This window comes from Girardinichthys multiradiatus, chromosome 5 (genome assembly GCF_021462225.1).
Source record: "Girardinichthys multiradiatus isolate DD_20200921_A chromosome 5, DD_fGirMul_XY1, whole genome shotgun sequence".
NCBI classification, from domain to species: Eukaryota; Metazoa; Chordata; class Actinopteri; order Cyprinodontiformes; family Goodeidae; genus Girardinichthys; species Girardinichthys multiradiatus.
Window position 1 is genome coordinate 24,667,722 of NC_061798.1, and position 13,301 is coordinate 24,681,022.

A 13,301-nucleotide genomic window follows, 5' to 3' on the forward strand; every position below is an offset into this window, starting at 1 on the left:
AACACAAGGCCTCTGTCACAGACATTGCTGCACTGATGTGTGTCATTAAATGGAAATACACATTTATTCACTGTCACTCCTTCCTTTTCTCATTTATTTATTCAATTACATGTGACATATGTGCCATATCTGGAGCCACCACAAGTATAATAATTTATAGAATTTTGCTATGATGAGGATTGTTATCATTATAGTCCAAAAATAAACACCAAAACAGTGTATTATCAATATGATACACATTTTTTTGTCGTTGCTTCCACAATCTAATATTTACAATGGGGCGAAAAAGTATTTGATACACTGCTGATTTTGCAGGTTTTACCACTTGCAAAGCATGTAGAAGTCTTTAATTTTCATCATAGGTATTGGAAGTACTAGTGACGGAATCCAGAAAATCACATTGTGTGATTTTTAAGCAATTCATTTGCATTTTATTGCATGACATATGTATTTGATACATCAGAAAAACAAAACATAATATTTGGTATAGAAACCTTTGCAGATATTAGATGTTTCCTGCAATTCTTGACTAGGTTTTTACACACTGCAGCAGATCTTCTCCAGATCCTTCAGGTTTCAGGGCTGTCGCTGGGCAACACGGACTTTCAGCTCCCTCCAAAGATTTTCAATTGGGTTCAGGTCTGGAGACTGGCTAGGCCACTCCAGGACCTTGTAATGCTTCTTACGGAACCACTCCTTAGTAGCTCTTTTCAGTTCTTTGACTAGGTCTAGGACTAGTGTAGCTCTGGGCTGATCCCTCACCTTCCTCATGATCAATAATGCCCCACAAGGTGAAATCTTGCATGGAGCCACAGACCCCAAGAGATTGACCGTCATCATGAACTTCCACCATTGTCTTATAATTGCGCCAACAGTTGTTGCCTTCTCACCAAGCTGCTTGGCTATTTTCCTGTAGCCCATTTCAGCCTTGTGCAGGTCTACTATTTAATCCCGGATGTCCTTACAGATCTCTCTGGTCTTGGCCATTGTGGAGAGGTAGGAGTTTATTTGATTGAGTGTGTGGACAGGTGTATGTTAATACAAGTAATGAGGGGAGAACAGGAGGGCTTCTTAAAGAAGAACTAACAGGCCTGTGAGAGCTGGGATTCTTTCTGGTTGTTAGGTGATGAAATACTTGTCATGCAATAAAATGCAAATTAATTACTTAAAAATCACACAATGAGATTTTCTGGATTTTTGTTTTAGATTCTGTCACTCACAGTTGAAGAGTATGTATGATAAAAATGAAAGACTTCTACATGCTTTGCAAGTGGGAAACCCTGCAAAATTGGCAGTGTATCAAATACTTGTCACCTTCTGTAATACAATTAGCCTAGTTTATTCAATGTCACACAATGTTCACACAAAAAAAATACAAATAAGAAAATATTTACACAATTCAGCTAGTATGATTCTTAATTTAATATATATTTTTTTAAACTGGTACTTCAACTTGTCCACAGCCATGTTTTAAGTGTCAGTTCCATTATAACCATCTATCCATTTTCTATACCCGCTTCTTCCATACTGGATCGCAGCTGGTGCCTATCTCCGGCAGTCCACAGGCAAGAGGAAGGGTACACCCTGAACAGGTCGCCAGTCCATCCCGGGGCAAGACAGAACAAACAACAATGCACACACCCATTCCCAACTGCTATCTCTCAACCTGGACAATTTAGAGAGACCAATTGACCTAACCGTCATGTTTTCGGGCTGTGAGTGGAAGCCAGAGTACCTGGAGAGAATCCATGCATGCACGGGCAGAACATGCAAACTCCATGCAGAAAGAACCGCCAGCCAGGAGTCAAACCCAGGACCTTCTTGCTACAAGGCAACAGTGCTACCAACTGTGCCACCATGCGGCCCTCCATTATAACCAACTACAGAAATATAAAACGAAGGTATAGGAAGAAGTAAACATCACTCAAATGGAAAACAGTTTCAGACTGATCTTGTCCTCAAACCTTTGGTTGAACATGGAGCTATATTCTCCCCACTGCCACTCTTTTTTCCATGTGTTGCAGTGGTACAAGTGGATGAGTTTTGATTTCTATTTTCATTAGGCACCATGGCCTTCTGTCTAGATTGAAAACAATGGTGCAGCAACTAGATGCAGTGGGACATTATGCAAATGCCAATCCAGAGTCCTACTGTTACCTGTCCCTGCTTGGTTTCTTAACTTTACCCGTGGCTCAGGTGATTTCCTCTGCTGTCTGTCCCTCATCAGGTCAATTCCCATCTGGTACCATACCTGCTTTTTGTTACATTAGAACAGCAATGGGATACAGTTTGAGAAAACATAGTTTGTTCCTGTAACTTACAATCTCCACATTCTCTGTCAGAATAGGTTTTATTTGATAATTGTCAGCTTCGCTTGTATCATTCTGTTCAAATCATGCCTGTGCGCACACATCTGCAAACATTGTGCTCAGCCGCTCTCTCCATCATGGTTGCATACCTGGAACGGTCTTAGATGGTCCACATCCACCCTGCTGTTAGTGGCTCTTTTTAAGTCACAAACCAGGCAGGCCGATGAGCCTAGAAATAGGAACATCTCAGATGTTTCTTAGAGTGAGACAATAAATTTATGGGATACTGTGATAACAATGGAGGTAGTTTGATTTTAAATTTAAAAAAAATACATTTTGCATAGATGGCATGGAAATCAAGTGCTTCTATTTTTTTTTTTCATTAAACCTTTATTTAACCAGGCAAAAAACCCGTTGAGATCAAGATCTCTTTCACAAGCGTGACTTGACTTAGAAAGGCAGCAGCACACATCATAGTGGACAAGACAGGTGGACAACAATAACAAGACAAACATTTAAAATCTGTAGAGTATGAACAATAAGGCAAACAATGTGCAGGAGTTATTGCTAAAGTTATGATATAAACCTTGAAAACAGTACAAATTTGTAGGATTTAAAACAGGCATTATTCAAAGGATTTATGTTGTTGGCCACCTGTTAAAAGTTGAATAATAAATAACTGTTTTTTTCTTACAATAAAATTATATTGTTATATATATATATATATATATATATATATATATATATTATTCTTTAGTTCCAATCCCTGCTCTTTGGTGGTTATTCTAATATAGACATACCAACAAAAAGTAGTGTATAATTGTTAGGTGAAAGGAAATTATTTTTATTTTTTAATCTGAAAATTGTGGCATGCTTTTTTATTTGGCCCATTTTACTCTGATACCCCTTAATCAAATTCCATGCAATCAAATTAAATTAGATGTTGCTTAATCTATAGTCTGCCTGTGCGTTGTTATTCTCAGTATGTCATACCTGCTTCTTTTTTGAGTTCTTGAGTTTGTGTTTTTGTTAAATTATTTCATCTAGTCCTTGCACCCCAAGCCCACACCGGTTTTGTGTTTCCCCGATTGTCTGGTCACGTGTGTCACTGGTTTCCCCTGCTGTCCAGTTTTGTATTTAAGCCCGTTTGTTTCCTTTGTTCCCTGCTGGCTCCTTATGAGTTGTTTTTGTTTGTGTGCACGCCTGCTACCCTATCCGTGTCCAGCCATGAACATTAAAGACTCATCTTACCTGAAAACCCCGTGCTTCTGGGTTTCTTCCCCGCATATTGGTCCAACAAAAAACCACATTATGACTGAAGGAACCAGCCCACGGGACCAAGCGGGAGGAATGGATAGGGAATTCAAAAGGGGTGAGATTCTGGTCAAATTGTTCTCTCACCTGGTGACCTCTTCCAGGTCACCATGGAGAAGGCTGGAAATAGCCGGTAGCCTTCAAGACTGGATGGAGGCGTGGAAAGATTTTTTTTTCCTGATCCTCGGATCCACCAGACCATCGAGGCCGAGTGACAAAGGGCCCTGGGTGAAATCGTCGTGTCTATGAGGATATCTCCTGCTCCTTCCACCACCCGCCTATCCACTAAAGCTGGAGGCTTCGCTTCTGATCAGCCATTGCCGCTGCTCCCGACTCCAAATCCTGTTCCTGGTCCTGTTCCGGAGGGTTTCAAGGATGAACTGCCTTCAAACCCTGATCCTGTTCCTTTTCCAGAGGGGTTCTTGAAAGAACTGCCTTCACACCCCGATCCTGTTCCTGGTTCAGTTCCAGAGGGGTCTCAAGCTGAGCCGCCCTCACACTCTGTTCCTGTCCGTGAGGGGCTCTTGGATGGACTGCCTCCACTTCCTGCTCCTGTACCTGGTCCTGTCCTGGAGGGCTCTGAGGACGAACTGCTTCCATCCCTGGTTCTCGTTCCGGAGGAGTTCATGGAGGAGCTATATCCACTTCCTGTTCTGCTCCCTAAGGTGTGCGAGGACGCAACCTCTCCAAACAAAAGAAAACCCAAACTAGTGGATCGTGACAGCTGTAATTGTAGCAAAGAATGCATAAAGTTGATTAACAAATGTCATCTTGTTGCATTATTTGCTTCAAGACAGAAATGGTAAACTAGAGTGCATCTTTTCTGAGGGTTTTCATTGACCCATGAGCTAACCCCTCCCTCCTACTTCCCTATGTCTAAGGGGATTGCTCAATCCAGCTCTCCATCCAATGGGTCTGGACTTCCCTAAACCTGAAAGGTCTTACTAAGCAGGTTTACCGAAAGTTCTGTTTAAGCTGGTGTCGGAAAATGACTCGCCTAGTCTCTGACAGCCTTCAGACAAAAGTCTCGCCCTTCTTCAACTGGAGGTCTGGACGACTGAGTAGCCCACAGTAGTCATTCACACTTCAACAGTCACTTCTGTTCACGGCTGCTCATTCCCTAATTTTACAACTGGCTCTTGGTATATGGGCTAGGTTAATTTTAGTGGCTCGGCACGAGCCCCAAGGGTGCTGTTTTAACAAACTTGTCTAAGGCAACCTATAAAAACCTCCTAAAATATCTTGGAACCAGGCAACAAGACTTTTTACCACAAATGAAAAACCAAAATAATTGAATGTCACGATTTAACTAGAATTTGATATGCTTTCTTTAATTAGTAATGCTTTAGCAGAGGTCAGTAACAGCTTAAATTTGGCAACACATAATAATTTCAATAATAGAAATGAATCAATCAACTCAATCTGTCTTTCCCTGATGCTGAAACTAATGAGTTGGGAGAGGCTTTGAAGACGGAGGCTCATCCATGCACCTGATGGAGATGTTTCTTCTGGTAACAACGAGTGATTTCTTGAAATAAATAACTTGAAGGACTTAATCTTGAGTTTTCTTCCTCTAGTGGACAGGCACTGATGCTCCAGGTTTTGAGGGTTGAACAGGAACCTTGTTGTCATATGTCTCAGAAGACAGTAGCTTCCAGAGGCTGAAGAGTTCAAGGAAACCCCAGTGACATAAATGAGGTTGATTCAGAACTTCCAGAAGCCTGAAACTTAGAGCAATCAGCTGTTCACCGATCAAGTTCACTTCTGTTCTCTGGATAAAAAGGCTGTAGATGAAATCAGATTCTTAATTTTGAGGCACAGTCCTTCCAGGGTACACCGGTTGATCCTCTTTTTAATGCAGTCGATCAGCTGGGCTGTGTCTCTGTTCCTTTTCCATCTGAGCGTCTTTTCTCCATCCAATCTTGTTCGCTGGTCTTCTGCGAGGAAACAACCGCAGTTCCCTTTTTTGGCAATGCTTTTATAGTGCAGATGCTCTCACTGGTCAGCCCTTTTTTAGGCTTCTCAGTTATTGCGCAACATACTTTTGCCCAGTACGTTATTGCTCAATACTTAGTGATGGTCATCGTGACTTTCTGGTGCTGTTTCTCGGCCTTGGAGATGCCGGTAATAGCCACGCAGCTGGCTGTAGACTCATCTTCCCTTCCTTGCGCTGGTCTTCAAAAGATTCGCTGTCAGCATGCAGCTGGCTCTCGTCACTCCTAGTCATCCTACAGTTCTCTCCCTAATCTGCTCAGCCTTAAACTGTACACAGTATTACACATTCCATTCTTGGCTTTCTGCATTTACTTTAAAACAGTTACAAAACCATCACTTCATTCTTTATATTCATACATCACAACAGATCAACATTATATATCTTTCATATATAGCTGATTGAGAATTTTAAACCTTAATGTTTTTTTTTATTTAATTATCAGTTTTTAACCATATTTCAATCATACATCTTTTAACTTGAAAATCAAAGATTACTAATTTAATTGAATACTTGTAAAAGAATGGAAAATCATTATACATCATTTCTTTGGATACACTTGTTTATATTTCTGCAAAAGATAAGACAGATAATATGTGGCTCCACACAGGCATCTCCAGTCTTTCAGTCCCAGAATATGATAAATATGCTTGTTTCACTCTCATGCTTTTTTCACTCTCTACTATTTGATCCTTATGTGTAACACCAAAGAGCTTTCACAGATAAGACACAATTATTCTAATTGTTGTGAATAAAGATTATTGGGGTCAAAAGTGCCCCGCACAGGTTATGAGTGTGTATGATAAATACAGTGAGCCTTGTGCACCTGTTTTTTTTTTTTTCCTCTTCTATATTCCATCTGCATTCTGCTGCTTTAAACAAGCATGCAGGGAATACTTTTGATTATTGTGACATTAACCACAGCTGCATTAAAACAATGACTCATTCACCAAAAGCTGCAATTATTGGTATTAAACCCTAGTTCACCTAACCCTTTCAACAGAGTGCTTCACCAAGTCAACCATTCATTTCAGGAAAATTATGTGTGCTTATACACGCTGTGTAAAATTCAAGTGATCACTTAGTTAAAAAAAAATACATAAATGCGTGATAAAAAATAAGCAATATCACGAATATCAAAAGGAAATGCACAACTTACACACTGGCTTTCACTGTGTGATAAGACTTTTAAATGAAATGGATTTTATCCTATGCCCTTCGCTCTCTATGTCTCTGTTTCTATTTTCCTTTAAAGACCCTACCACTCCCAAAAAATGGTTTAGTTAAAGTGTTATTAGACGAGAAGCATGAGTGGGTGGTGATATTTGGTTAAATGTGGCAGTAATCAGCTTAATGCAGAGTTAAAGGGCCGATGGGATTCTGGCCAAACCTCTGGGCTATTAAAGTTGCACCATGTCCCCTGCCATGGCCTCATCCTCAGCTTTAATTATGGCAATAGTGTCTATCCCTTTTAGCTTCTCTCCCTCACATCTCGCTTTCTCACTTGTTCTAAGTTCATTTCTCATTTTTCTCCCCTTCAACTTTTTCCTTATCCTTCTGTTTTTTTTTTTTTCAAACCTTGCATAAACTCCAGGAGCACTAGCTCACAGTCCACCATCTGCATCTTTCTTAATATTTCATGTTTCTGATGCCCATTTAGTGTCTAGCATTCTCTTCCCTTTGCCTTCTCTCTCTCCCATCATCTTTTTTAGGGGGCTTTTTCTTCCTCCTTGTCTTGTTGCATGCTTTACAATGTCACTGCTGTCAATGTGTACTGTAAATGAATGACAGGAGTGAAAGAAAATATTGCTGATAATTTGATTATTAGGAGAAAAGGCCAGTGGGAGGTCTGGGGGCACAATGATTGCTTAGGTTTTAGTAATTACATGAAAAAAGGAAAAACAGTCATTTATGTTGCCATCCTTTTTTCTATTTCCTACTCACAAGATTTCTTTTTTTTAACTTCTTTTCTAATATATGCTGGCCGTTTTTTGACTGTCTTTTGCGTGCGTGACATGATTCAGCCTCCACCTATGTCTCCCTCATCCACATTTAACCTTATTCTTTTTGCAAAGCTTTTACTATTTTTGAAAGAAAATACAATAAAATTATATAACCTGTCCATCTAATTCCTTCCACTCCCTTGTGCCACTTTACTTTCTCCATATTCATCCTCTTCAGTCCTTCTGTCAAACTCTCCTGCCTTTTCCCGCCCTGCCACAATCACCTTCTTCTTCTTTTTATCTTAATTTTATTTCCCCTTTGCTTTATTCTGCCACAGGCTTCGTTTGCCTCCTGTTACAATGCGCTATCAATATTGCAAAGAAAACCACAGGCTGCAGCTTGTGCTCAACCACTCACATAAAGTCCAAATCCCTTCTAATTCATCTCCATGGACCCTGCTTGCATAAACACATGCAGCCGCTATCTCTAAGCCATGGAGAGAAATGAACACAAAATTGCCCACTCAAAGAGCAACACAAGTACAACAGTGGAGAAACACACAAACAAATACAAGTACACACTGAAATTGCACATACATGCACAAGTTAAACATGCAGACTGTGGTTCACAACCATAACATCATGGGCAAACATCTGTTGCCACATCTATAATTTCAACAGAACCCCAGTTTGCTATTGAGATGCGCACACTGCCAGCTGGGCTTCCACTTCTGCCAGCCTCACATCTGCACTGCTTCAGAGGACAGGTTGTGTCTACTGAATGCGTGTGGGGGCCTGTTTGTGTGCGTGTGACAAGGAGGGAAAATCATCCATCTGGTTACTCTTTTGCAGACACTTTCTGTCTTTGTACAGGTACCTACATATTAATGTGTAACACATTTGTGGCACGCAGGCGGCATATTCCTTAACATTCTTTCCTCTGCTAAGATGCTTTGATCTGCTTTAATTACATGACACATTGTTCCCTGAGTTGAATGTAATGAAGATCCCTTGCAGTTTTATTCTGATTACATTTTTCTTTATTGTGCAAATATTACCTATCTGTATGTAATTTACAGTTTCTTTTTTGTTGTTTGGCACCTAAACCTGTTGAATAATAATATAAATATGTCATTATTTTTGCTTTATCAACCTGAGATACAGTGGCATTCAAAAGTACTCATACATGAACTTTTTCAATTCAATTCAGTTTATCTATATAGCGCCAATTCACAACACGTCATCTCAAGGCACTTCACAAAAGTCAGGTACATACATTCCAATTAATCCTAACCATTGAACAGTGCAGTCAGATTCAGGGATTTTTTTTAATTGGATAAAAAGTTTTTCTGTCTAAGGAAACCCAGCAGATTGCATCCAGTCAGTGACTTGCAGCATTCCCTCCTCCCAGATGAGCATGTAGAGACAGCGGACAGTCACTGGCGTCGACTTTGCAGCAATCCCTCATACTGAGCATGCATGTAGCGACAGTGGAGAGGAAAAACTCCCTTTTAATAGGAAGAAACCTCCAGCAGAACCAGGCTCAGTGTGAGTGGCCATCTGCCATGACCGTCTGTGGGTTTGAGAGAAAGAACAGAGCAGAGACACAAAGAGAACAAAGAAGCACTGATCCAGGAGTCCTTTCTATGGGAAGGAAAAGTAAATGTTAATGGATGTAGCTCCTTTAGTCGTTTCACCTAGAAAGAAAGAACAGATAAACTCTGAGCCAGTTTTCAAGGTTAGAGTCTGAAAGAGAACACATAGTTAGTCACAGTAAAAGCTCAGTCAATTGCCATGTCTAGGAGAGAGAAAGGGTTAAACACTGAAAACAGGTCCACATGGATCATCGGTAGTGGGTGAGCATTAAGTTGTTGCCAGCAGAGGTTTGGACGACGCCCCTCTCCAGAAAGGTGTCACAGGTAGACACAGAGTCAGGCCAGGTGTAGCTTCTAGGAAGAGAAAAGAGAAAGAATAAAGTTAAAAGCTGAAATAACAGTAAATAATGCAAAATTGGAGAGTAGTATGAGAATGTAGTGAAGAGGGTGAAAGTGGTCATTATGTCCTCCAGCAGCCTAAGCCTATAGCAGCATAACTACAGAGATAGCTCAGGATAACCTAAGCCACTCTAACTATAACCTTGATCAAAAAGGAAAGTTTTAAGCTTAGCCTTAAAAGTAGACAGTTTGTCCATCTAGAGCCCACTGATGGCCATTGTTATACTAAAAACCACAACGATTGGGATACCTCTCTCTGTCAGATTGACCATAACCATTGGAAAAGAGATGGGGTCATACAGGTAGCAGAAATGGAGGGTGTGTTTGCACCTCAACCATAACTGAGCCGGTTTAGGCTAAACCTGACTCCCCCTTACTCCATCCAACAGGGAGGGAAGAAGACTGAGGTAAAAAAATAAGGAAGATAGCTCAGGCTATCAGGCTATTTTTCCAGATGAAGTAGGAATCCTCTAGGTGTGTAGAGCTCCATTTTATCTCCAATTTTCTAACATTGTGCTTTAAAGTATATAGCTCCGAATTAAACCAGAGAGCTAGCCTCCTATGAATAATTACCTTCTTTTTCAAGGGGGCTGCATTGTCTAATGCACCACGCAATGATGAAGTAACACTATGAAAAAGAGAATCAATTTGTGAAGGGGAAGAAACAAAATTATTGCCCTCCACTGTGTTTTTCTGTTATAATGAGGAAATCAAAAGTGGAACAGATTCTTTAAGGGTTGTTACAGCATTGTCTGATAATGATCTACTATATTGAAATTTTCTTTCAGGTGTGGAGTACTCGGTTAAATTAAACTCAAAGGTTATTAAAAACGGTCAAACAGGACAGGGTTATGAGAAAATATTGTTATGTCTTTACACTCAATGCCATATGTCAGCACAAGGTCCAGAGAACGAAGACAAAGGTGGGTAGGTTTGTTAATGTTTTGAGCAAAGCCAATTGAGTCTAAGATGGCTTAAATGTAGCCTTTAATGCTATCACTTTCAGTGTCAACATGAATATTAAAATCCCCCACTATAATAACCTTATCTGTATTTAACACTAAATCAGATAAAAGGTCTGAAAACTGATCTAAAAATTGGGAGTAAGGACATGGTGGACGGTACAAAACAACAAACAGAAGTGGTTTTAGTGCTTTGCAATTTGAATGAGGAAAACTAAGGATTAAATATTCAAAAGAGTTGTAGCTAGTGATAGGTCTGGGACTAGTCAATAAATCGGACTGAAAGATGGTTGCTACTCCTCCTCCTCGCCTAGTATTTTGAGGAATGTGAAAATTTAAATAATTAGTACGAGTTGACTCATTTATAGTAACATAATCCTCTTGCTGCAGCCAGGTTTCTGTGAGGCAAAATAAATCAATCTGATTGTCACAAATCAGGTCATTAAATAGCAAAGTTTTAGAAGAGAGAGATCTTATGTTCAGTAAGCCACATTTAATTGTTTTATTTTTCTTTTTAGTCTGAGTTGTTTATTTTTATTAGATTTTCCTGATTTCCTCATTTTGGATTATTTTTTAATCTATTCAACTTTGGCTGTGGGCAAGACACTGTCTTAATAGGGTGGGTAGCAGTACAGAAGCTGCAGACAGGAGGGTTAAACTACGACCCTGTTTCCTGGTCTGAACCCTGGGTTGTCAGAGGTTTGGAGAACTAATAAATTCTGCCAGATTTCTAGAAAGAAGAGCTGCTCCATCCAAAGTGGGATGGATGCTGTCTCTCCAGATCAGACCAGGTTTTCCCCAAAATGTTTGCCAATTATCAATGTAGCCCACATTGTTTTCTGGAAACCACCTAAACAGGCAGCGGTTGAATGACAGCATGCGGCTAAACATGTCGTCCCTGATCAGATCGGGGAGGGGACCAGAGAAAATTATGGAGTCCGACATTGTTTTGGCAAACTTACACACCGAAGTAACACTAACTTCGGTGACCTCCGATTGACGTAACCGTCTCATGTCACAAGCACAAACTTCTATAGATTTTTTGACATACCCCAACACAATGTAATGCATGCCTGTTAAGTAAGTTTGCAAACTGTATCATGCTGTTTATAAGTTTAAAAAAAACATGAGCGTGCGATGCATTTGTATTCAGTCCCCTTTTCTGATACCACTAAATAAATGTAATTGCTGCCGATCATCTTTCAGAAGTCACTTGATTAATAAACACAATGGTGTAATGTCATCTCTGTATAAGTACGTCAGTTCTCTGAAGGTATGTTAAAGAACATTAGTGAGAAAACAGCATCATGAAGACTAAGGAAAAGACCAGGCAGCTCCGGATTAAAGATGTGACGTTTAAAGCTAGGTTAGGATTTAGATCAATATACCAAACTTTGAACATCTCACTGAGCACAGAAAATGGAGTATGGCACAACTGCAAACCTAGACAAGGGTGTCCACCTTAACTACCATGCTGGATAAAAAGAGAGTTAATCAGAGAAGAGGTGAAATAAAGTCATGAAAAGCATGTGGAAGAAGGTGCTAGCAGTGCAATTGACTCAGTACATCACCCCAGTAAAAAACATGGTTGTGGCAGCATCATGCTGCGAAGATTCGTTTCTCAGCATGGAAAGGAAGGCAAGAGAGAATTAACTGATTAATGGGGCTGACTAAATTTCAATCCTGGAAGAATTGAGTTTGGAGCAAGGGTTCGCCCTCCAGCAGGACCCCAAACATAAAGCCAGAGCTTGAAAAGAAACTCTTAGTTTAAAGTAACAATAATGTGTTTTAACGGCCCAGACAGAAAAGTCCATACTTAAATACAATTGGGAATTTGTGGCATGACTTGAAAGCTGATGTTCCAAAATGCTCTCCATCCAATCCTACTGCGCTTGAGCCATTTTACAATAACGAATAGACAAATATTTTAGTCTAACTGTACAAGACTGGCATAAAAACACATTAAATACTTTATTTGGGAGTTAAAGCTGCTTCTACCAAATATCAGAATCAGAATCAGAATCAGAATCAGAAAAGCTTTATTGCCAAGTACGTTTTTGGACGTACAAGGAATTTGTTTTGGCGTAGTCGGTGCAATACAATACAAATTAAACAGTATAAACATATCTACAATATAATACAAATATATGTGCACAGTTTTAAGTGAGTGAGAGTAAATATAGAGCAGTATTGAGTGCGAGAGCAGTACAACAGTGCAGGTGATCATTGTGCAAGTATGGCAGTGCAAGTAAAGCAGGAGTCCAAGCTGAGCGTTAATGTAACGCATAGAGTTGCAAGTTACAAGTGTCCTGTCAGCAAAAAAGGGGCGGTGTGGGGGAAAGGGAGAGTGTCAGGGTGGTTTCCGAGCTTTGTTAATAAGGCTGGTGGCAGATGGGAAAAAACTGTTCTTGTGGTGCGAGGTTTTGGTCCGGATGGACCGCAGCCTCCTGCCAGAGGGGAGAGTCTCAAAGAGTCTGTGACCGGGGTGGGAGGGATCAGCCAGAATCTTCACTGCCCGCTTCAGGGTCCTGGAGGTGTAAAGTTCCTGGAGCGACAGTAGACTGCAGCCAATCACCTTCTCAGCAGACCGAATGACACGCTGCAGCCTGCCCTTATCCTTGGCTGTAGCAGTGGCGTACCAGATGGTGATGGAGGAGGTGAGGATGGACTCATTGATGGCTGTGTAGAAGTGCACCATCATAGTCTTTGGCAGGTTGAATTTCTTCAGCTGCTGCAGGAAGAACATCCTCTGCTGGGTTTTCTTGATGAGGGAGCTGATGTTTGGC